Raw genomic sequence first — 8,228 nt, 5'->3', positions numbered from 1 at the left:
TTATGCTATAAATAAGTTCCTAATTTGAAGTTTTGGAGCAGATTATATATATGTAGTGAACAAAGAAAGATAATGAGCTGTAAAATTGGAACTTACAGGGTGTTTTTTTTTTTCTTAGAATAGCACTGTATGTCCATCCTACATTTGGAAGTGCCTCATCTAATATAAAAATTCATGAGTGAAGCGGTTCAGTTTATATATATATTTTTTTGGTACAAAGAAATAGTGCTTTCTTCCTAATTATTTCAAGCCAGTCATTGTTATCAAAATCCAGTCTTTGTCATGAGGGACAACATGAAAGGAAGGAGCCTAGGCATTTTAGACTGTTCAACAATCAGGATATTTTCTTCTTCCCAAAACATCTCCAAACTACTAGTGGTCCCCACATGCCAGCACCATAGTGTTTTATTATTAGTTTTTTCCTCTCAGATACCTTCCCTAACTCTTGATTTGGTGTACTTTGACTAAGTTCATAATCACAAACTGGAGTTGGACTTTGTACATATTCACAAGCTCAACTAGGCTCACAAATTTCATCTGTGTTGCTCAGCTGGCCCTGCCTTCCTCGAGGAACCCCAGAGCCAGGACCCAGAAGCACTAGTAAGACAGTTCTGCTTTTGTGCTTAGAAGTCCCTTGGAAAACATCACAGCTGCAATTCCTCCAAATTTGAAATGTATGGTTAGGACAGTATAACTCACTGATGCAAATCTCCTGGTTGGCTCTTGATGATCAAAACAACAAGGACTGAGGTCTCTCCATCCTCATTTCCCCCTCTCATTTACCACTATCCTAGATGTAATTTTGAACCAAAGAAAAACTAGGGAGGATGGTCTCAACTGAAATCAAATAATAAAAGAACCAGAAGAGAGACAGGTGGGGAGGAAAAGAGGCGACTCCCTGAAGAAAGCTTTCAAAAGGGATGCATCTGTGCTCTGATTGCCCAGCTCATTAGGGCTCCACCTCTGTGTTGAATCCAACGCCCCACCTGTATCCTGTTTCCTCATCACTTCACTGTCTCTTCATTACTAGGCTGACACCTGTAAGCATCATTCTGATTTATTTTACATGGCATACATTTCCATGTCTTATAAACCTTGACTAGTTAATTTTCTCATAAATGATTTAAAATACAGAAGAATGGACACTAGTACAAGATGGCAAAACCCAGCTTTATCAGATCTTAATATCATGCCAGATCTTCATCAGACTAAGTACAGATGTTAAATATTTCAGATGCAAAGAGGAGCTTCCTGTACACCCCTTGTCTCTCTTTTTCCTCCATATCCATAGCAGGAGTACTCACTACTGGGGGACCAGTGTTTATCACCGACATTATTATACTTTTGCCACAGATTTAGATAGCCATAAATATTATAGAATATTGCTTTGTAGATTTAAAAACTTTATATAAATGGTATCATACCTTATATATCCTTCTGAACTGGCTTTTACTCTCAGTATTATATTGTGAAATTAACACATTCTGATACATGCAGTTCCAATTTGTTCTTTTTTTTTCTTTAACTGCTGTAGAACATTAAGTGAATATACTTCAAAACATTTTTCAATTTTCCTCTTGAGAAAAATTTAGGTTGTTTCAATTCTTTTTTTTTTTTTTTTTTTTTGCTATAATGAACTTCAATTACAACCTTGTACCTTTCTCCTCCCAAACATATGCAAGTGTTTCCCTTGAGTGTATATCTAGTCTCCAGGCTACCACAGCAAATTACTAAAAACTGGGTGGCTTAGAACAACAGATTTTTTCCTCTTACATTTATGCAGGGCAGAAGCCCCATATCAAGGTGTCAGTCACTTCCTCCAGAAGCTCTAGGGGAGATTTCGTTTCTTGCCTGTCCCATCTTCTGTTGACTGTTGGCACTCGGCCTGGGGATGCTTACTCCAATCTCTGCCTCTGTCCTTACGTGGCCATCTCCTCTGTGTCTCTCCTCTTCTGTCTGTGCCTCCTCTTCTTTTTTTTGAGAATTTTAAAAATTTTAATACTGTTCAAGTCAGTGTGCGTGATTCATTTCAGCTCCTTCCCTGCCAAACCTGGGGGCAGGGATTGCTCCAGCTTCTCTGCCTTCTCTTTGTCTGTGATGACCGAGGTGTAAAGGTATCTGCTGCATCAAACTTTAAACTTCATATTATCCTTATTTTTCTTTATCTTGACCGACTTGGCGTCCTTTCGCCTGGCTGTGAGCAGAAAGTCCTTGATTTCCTCAATTTTGCGAGGCATGGTGACAAGGCGCGGAGAGCGCGGCTGGAACTTTCCATCCAGGCCCGGGGTCCCCAGATATCGCCCGGCCGTGGATTACCACGGATTACCTCCCACTCCCCACATAGGGCCTGAGATACCTGTGCCTTGTCTTCTTATAAGGACACTTGTCATTGGATTTTGGATCCATCTAGATAATCCAAGATCTCATTTTGAGATCCTTAACTTCACATGCAAAGACCCTTTTCCCAAATAAAGTCACATTCACAGATTCCAGGTAGACAAGTCTTTTGGGGGCCATCATTCCCAACCTCAGCACTGCTGAAATTTTGAACCAGATAATTCTTTGGGCATAAGGATAATCTGTGCTTTGTAGGAAGTTTAACAGTATCTCTAGCCTCTATGGACTACATTGCAGTAGTAGCCCCTCCCTCCTCCCTTGCCTTTGCAACCCCAGATGTGACAGCTAAAAATGTCTCCAGACATTGCCAAATACCCCCTGGATAGGTGAACTACTCCTCTCCTTGTTGAGAAACACAGATTTAGGGGAAAGTTGCTGACTTACAGGATATGAGCTTTTAAAAACTTTACTAGATATTGTCAGTAGTTGTCCAAAGTCATTGCACCAATTTAAACTCTTAGCAGCAGTATATGACAGTTCCCATAGCTCTGCAACATTACTTGTACTTGGTAGTGTCAGACTTTTTTTTCTGTCAATTTCATGCTATCTCATTGTTGTTTTAATTTACATCTTCCTAATTTCCAGTGTGGCTGAGCATCTTTTTATTCATCTATTTTTTATTTGGGTTTCTTGGTCAATGAATTGCTTCTTCATACTTTGTCCATTTTTTTTCTGTTATCATTTTCTTTTTGAGTTAAAGGAGCTCTTTATATATTCAGGAGACTAGTCCTTTTTCAGTTATGTCCAATGCTAATGGTTTCTCATTTGTACATTATCTTTTGTTTATAGTATCTTTTTTTGGTGACAAACTTCTAAATTATAGCATTATCAATTCCTTTTTATGGTTTGCACTCTTAGGGTCTCTTAATGTCTCTTTGAAGTGTAAGGAGGCAGTCATGCTGCTTGAGGAAGACTGTAAAGACTAATCATATCCGAAAAAATTTAGTACTGTGGGAGGTGTCATCACATGTTGGAAAGACACAGAACAGTGTGCAGACTGCAGTCCCAGCATGCCCTAGCCGCAACTCCAAAACTGTGTTTTGGAGAAATAACTCACCTGCTTTATCTTTCCAAGCACTTGTCTAAAGGGGAAGGAGATTTGAGTCTCTGCATGACCCTAGTCTATTTAAAAATTTTACACACTTGTGAGTTCTCTAAGAGATGCAACTTACATCTCAGCTGTAGGAATCATCTTAACAGTCTTCTAGACTATTGGTAAAATTACCTGGACTGTAACAAAGGGAAACACACAAAATGGGAAACATATACAGATTATACAAATGAACGATGAAATGTCAGCCTAAAGTGCACACTTTCTCTTTTACTTTCATGTATCTTGAGACAAAGGCTGAGAGTGAACCCAATTGATACCTTTTGTGATATCAAAAATATGTCAGATATAATGCACGTACATACTTTTTAGCACAAATATTTAAATTGTATTTTTTTCCCCTTATAATTAATTCTTACAATCACCAGTCCATGTTAACCTAGTGATAACCACTTGGGGGTGCTTCTGAAGAGTCTATATACCCTATCTTCAGGGACACTTCACTAAACTTGATTTCCATTTAATCGATACTGTGATTTTTCTTTTTAGCTAGATCTTGCCATGCATGATGTTGTCTTTGACCAACTTAGGAATCACCCCAGATCCTCACAAATATTACAAATACCTGAAAATGAATCTTGGACTTCTTTCACAGTTAAAAATCGTTCTTGTTCGGTAAATTCAGTTTAATATTTTCACTTACTACTCACAAAAGTTTCATTTTGTAGCCACCCCCACAAAAAAAAAAAAGGCTTTCACTCACCTTAGTCATAACTGTACTCATTATAGGCATTACTTTATATTCATTATAATATTATTTTAAGCTAATAATACTGTAACTATTAAAATTCAATGACTAAATGTTAAACATTTAGCTTATGTACTGGTTAAAGTGGGGAACTTTCATTTGCACAATCGTGGATGTGAACCGAGAGCCTCAGTTTTCTCATCGTCAGGAGTGCCATATGCCAATTTCTCTCTAGTTAGTTTGGGAGTTTGCCTTCATATCACATGAAACAGAGGTGACACTTCTGGCCTACTGCGTGACAGATGAACTTTCTGGAGATCATGGCACCTAATAGATCATTTAATGTGAGCAGCTCTGACACATGACCAAACTCCTTAAGCATTAGAGAAACTTCATGCAAGTCAATGCCATGTTGAAGTCTCCTGTCATTTCCAATGAGTGTCCACAACTGCCATTAGCAGCTTCGAGAATTGTTTCAAGTGATACTGAGGAGAGAGGGTCAAGCCACTTTGCTGCAGAGTGGTCCAAATGTGTCTCAGGGGAAGACAATGATACCTAAGAGGAGAAATGAAGGGATGCCAAAAGAGCATTTTTCTTTCCTCTTGATCTTACAGTACAGTTGTTAAACTTGTGTTCATACAATTGGCGGTTCTAACTAGCAAATAAAATAAAATAAAATAGGATAGCTTACTGGTATTTGAAAAAAAGTACATTCAGTAAAACATTATTGAGTGAATGAACAGCAAGATGACTAGCAAATCATTGGTATGACTATGTATAGTAATAGACATCTTACTTATTGTCATTTATTTATTTAAATTTTTATGTTATATTGGACTTTAGTTGATTAGCAATGTTGTGTTAGTTTCAGGTGTACAGCAGAGTGATTCAGGTGTACATATACCTATATCTATTCTCCTTCAAATTCTTTTCCCATTTGGGTTATTACAGAATAATGGGAGGGCGGAATCAAGATGGCATACTAGGAGGACGTGGAATTCGCGTCTCCTCACAACTAGGGTACCTATCAGCCACCGGTGGGGGACCATGGATACATAAGGAGAGGGGAAGAACCCCCAGCAACCGGGAAGGACGTGGGGTGTGGGGGGAGTGAAGGGTGGGGAGAAGTGGAGTTGGGACGGGACCTGCACCCCTGAGGGGTGGCTAGGGGAGGGGAGGAGTTCCTACACCCAGTGGGACTCAGCCATGGTTAGGGGTCCAGCGCCACAGGGGAGACTCTGGGGGAGGTGGTGGGGGAGGGGCACAAAGGAACGGAAGGGAATGCGGCCAGTACTTTCCCTGTCCACTTAGGCACCGGGGAGCCTGTTGGGCTCCCGGGCCTAATCCTCTGCCCTCCGAGCCTCCCTCCTGCAGTGCAGAACCCAAGCCCCGCCCCTACACCCCCATCCAGGGCCCTACCTCTACACTCGGAGACCCCCTCCAATGTGCTGGGCCTAAACCCCACCCACACACCCTCATTCAGAGCCCTACCTCCAAACTCCGGAACTCCACACTCCAGAGGCCCTCCTTCTGACATGCTGCCTATCCCCTTCCATGCAGGTCCCAAGCAGAGGCCCTGCCCCACGCTTGAATGTCACCCTGCCTAGGCCCCACCCCCAGGGTCTTTTCCACCTATGTGGGTCCTGAGCCTAGGCCCCCACCTGCCTAAGACCTGCCCCACCCTAAACCCTGCCCCTGCCTAAGTTCCGTCCCTGCCTAAACTCCGCCCCCATAACCAAGGCTTTTTTTCTTTTCTTTTTTCCTCTTTTAGCTTGGGGTTCTGATTTACCTTGTTGATTCATTGTTGTTCATTCTTTTATATTTTTATTTTTCCTAATAAATCTTTTATTTTTCTAATTTTATTTTATTCTTTATACTTTGTTATTGTTCTCTCCTTCTGGCTTGTCCCCCCCACCCCACTTTTTTTTTTTCTGTTGTAGTTTTATTTTATCTTGTTGCAGTTGTTTCAATTATACTTTTATTTTTCCTAATATATTTTTTATCTTTCTAATTTTATTTTGTTTTTTATTATTTGATATTGTACTGCTCCTTTTTTTCTTTCTTTCTTTTATTTTTATTTATTTATTTTTTTTACCACACCACGAAGCTTGCGGGATCTTGGTTACCAGGCCAGAGGTCAGGCCCAGCTCCTGTGGTGGGAGCTCCAAATCCAAACCACTGGACTAACAGAGAACCTCAGACTCCAGGGCATATCAATCAGAGCAAGGCCTCCCGGAGGTCTTCATCTCAGCACCAAGACCCAGCTCTATCCAACTGCCTGCAAACTCCAGTAATGGACATCTCAGGCCAAACAACCAGTAAGACAGGAATACAGCACCATCTATCAAAAAAGAAAAAAAAAAAAAGAAATGAAAAAAAATATGTTAGAGACAAAGGAGCAAGGTAAAAACCTACGAGACCAAATAAATGATGAAACAGGCAACCTACCTGAAAAGGAATTCAGAATAGTGATAGTAAAGATGACCCAAAAGCTCAGAAAAAGAATGGAGAAAAATACAAGAAACATTTAACAAGGATCTAGAAGAACTAAAGAGCAAATAAACAGTGATGAACAACACAATTACCGAAATTAAAAATACTCTCAAAGGAATCAATAGGAGAAAAACTGAGGCAAAAGAATGGATAAGTGAGCTGGAAGATAGAATGGTGGAAATAACTGCCAGGGAGCAGAATAAAGAAAAAAGAATGAAAAGAGTTGAGGACAGTCTCAGAGACCTCTGGGACAACATTAAATGCACCAACATTCGAATTATAGGGGTCCTAGAAGAAGAAGAGAAAAAGAAAGGGTCTGAGAAAATATTTGAAGAGATTATAGTCGAAAACTTCCCTAACGTGGGAAAGGAAAGAGTCAAGCCCAGGAAGCACAGAGAGTACCATACAGGATAACCCCAAAGAGAAACATGCCGAGACACATATTAATCAAACTGTCAAAAATTAAATACAAAGAAAAAATATTAAAAGCAGCAAGGGAAAAACAGCACATAACATACAAAAAAATCCCCAAAAGGTTAAGACCTTATTTTTCAGAGAAACTCTGCAAGCCAGAACATATTTAAGGTGATGAAAAGGAAAAACCTACAACCAAGATTACTCTACCCAGCAAGGATCTCATTCAGATTCGAAGGAGAAATTAAAACCTTTACAGATAAACAAAAGTTAAGAGAATTCAGCACCACCAAACCAGCTTTACAATAAATGCTAAAGGAACTTGTCTTGGCAGGAAACACAAAAGAAGGAAAAGACCTACAAAAACAAACCCAGAGCAATTAAGAAAATGGTAATAGGAATATACATCTCAATAATTACCTTAAATTTAAATGGATTAAATGCTCCAACCAAAAGACATAGACTGGCTGAATGGTTACAAAAACAAGACCTGTACATAGGCTGTCTACAAGAGACCCACTTCAGACCTAGGGACACATATAGACTGAAAGTGAGGGGATGGTAAAAGTTATTCCATGCAAATGGAAATCAGAAGAGAGCTGGAGTAGCAATACTCATATCAGACAAATAGACTTTGTTACAAAGACTATTACAAGAGACAAAGAAGGACACTGCATAATGATCAAGGGATCAATCCAAGAAGAAAATATAACAATTGTAAATATTTATGCACCCAACATAGGAGCACCTCAGATACATATGGCAAATGCTAACAGCCATAAAAGGGGAAATCGACAGTAACACAATCATAGTAGGGGACTTTAACACCCCAATTTCACCAATGAACAGATTAACCAAAATGAAAATAAATAAGGAAACATGAGCTTCAAATGATACATTAAACAAGATGGACTTAATTGATATTTATAGCACATTCCATCCAAAAACAACAGAAAACATTTTCTTCTCAAATGCTCATGGGACATTCTCCAGGATAGACCATATCTTGGGTCACAAATCAAGCCTTGGTAAATTTATGGTAATTGAAATAGTATCAAGTATCTTTTCTGACCACAACACTGTGAAACTAGATATCAATTACAGGAAAAAACTGTAAAAAATACA

General features: G+C 39.4%; 1 pseudogene across 1 annotated transcript; it reads right to left on the bottom strand.

Moving 5' to 3' along the window:
- Positions 1-2,024: 2,024 nt before the first annotated feature.
- On the bottom strand, positions 2,025-2,308 carry LOC309959390 (large ribosomal subunit protein eL38-like; annotated as a pseudogene). The gene has a single exon. The product of its transcript is annotated as a large ribosomal subunit protein eL38-like (transcript).
- Positions 2,309-8,228: the final 5,920 nt, after the last annotated feature.

Source organism: Leucopleurus acutus (assembly GCF_964270905.1).
Source record: "Leucopleurus acutus genome assembly, chromosome: 3".
Classification (NCBI taxonomy): domain Eukaryota; kingdom Metazoa; phylum Chordata; class Mammalia; order Artiodactyla; family Delphinidae; genus Leucopleurus; species Leucopleurus acutus.
The sequence above is the reverse complement of the archived record's forward strand: the minus strand, read 5'-3'. Positions and strand labels throughout refer to the sequence as shown.